We start from the raw sequence: 795 nt of genomic DNA on the forward strand, positions 1-795 counted from the left end.
GGGTACCTGGTTGGGCGTTTAACGCCCAAAAGGGTAGCATTTTGGGCGTTAAACGCCAGAATGGATACCATTCTTGGCGTTTAACGCCAGGATGGCTAAAGGGGGAAGATTTTGTTTTCAAATCAAATTTTTTTCAAGTTTTCAAAGTTTTTCAAAATCAAATCTTTTTCAAATCAATTTTTCAATCAAATCTTTTTCAAAATCAATTTCTTTCCATTTTCAAAGATACTTGCTACCAATTAATGATTTGATTCAACATTTCAAGTATGTTGCCTTTTCTGTTGAGAAAGGTTTAAGGTTTGAATTATATCTTTTCTTGTTAGTCAAGTTTTTAACTTTCAAAATCAAATCTTTTTAAAATGTTTTTCAAATTATATCTTCTCAATCACATTTTTTTTAAAAACCAATCATATCTTCCTAACCACATCTTTTTCAAAATAGTTTTCAATCAAATCTTTTTTATTTCTAATTTCAAAATCTTTTTCGAAAATCACTTTATTTCTTTTCCACTTTCATTTTCGAAAATTAAGTAATGTTTTTCAAAAATATTTTCAAAATTATTCACTTAATTTTTGAAAATCACTTCCCTCCTTCTCATATCCTTCTATTTATGGACTAACACTATCCCTTAATGCAAAAATTCGAACTCCATCTCCTTTGATAAGTTCGAATTTTCTACTTCTGCCTTCTAATTTTCTTTTCCTCTGACATCTCAAGGAATCTCTATACTGTGACATAGAGGATTCCACATTTTCTTGTTCCCTTCTCTTTCTTATGAGCAGGAGCAAAGACAAA

The sequence above is a fragment of the Arachis duranensis genome, chromosome 3, assembly GCF_000817695.3.
Source record: "Arachis duranensis cultivar V14167 chromosome 3, aradu.V14167.gnm2.J7QH, whole genome shotgun sequence".
Classification (NCBI taxonomy): Eukaryota; Viridiplantae; Streptophyta; class Magnoliopsida; order Fabales; family Fabaceae; genus Arachis; species Arachis duranensis.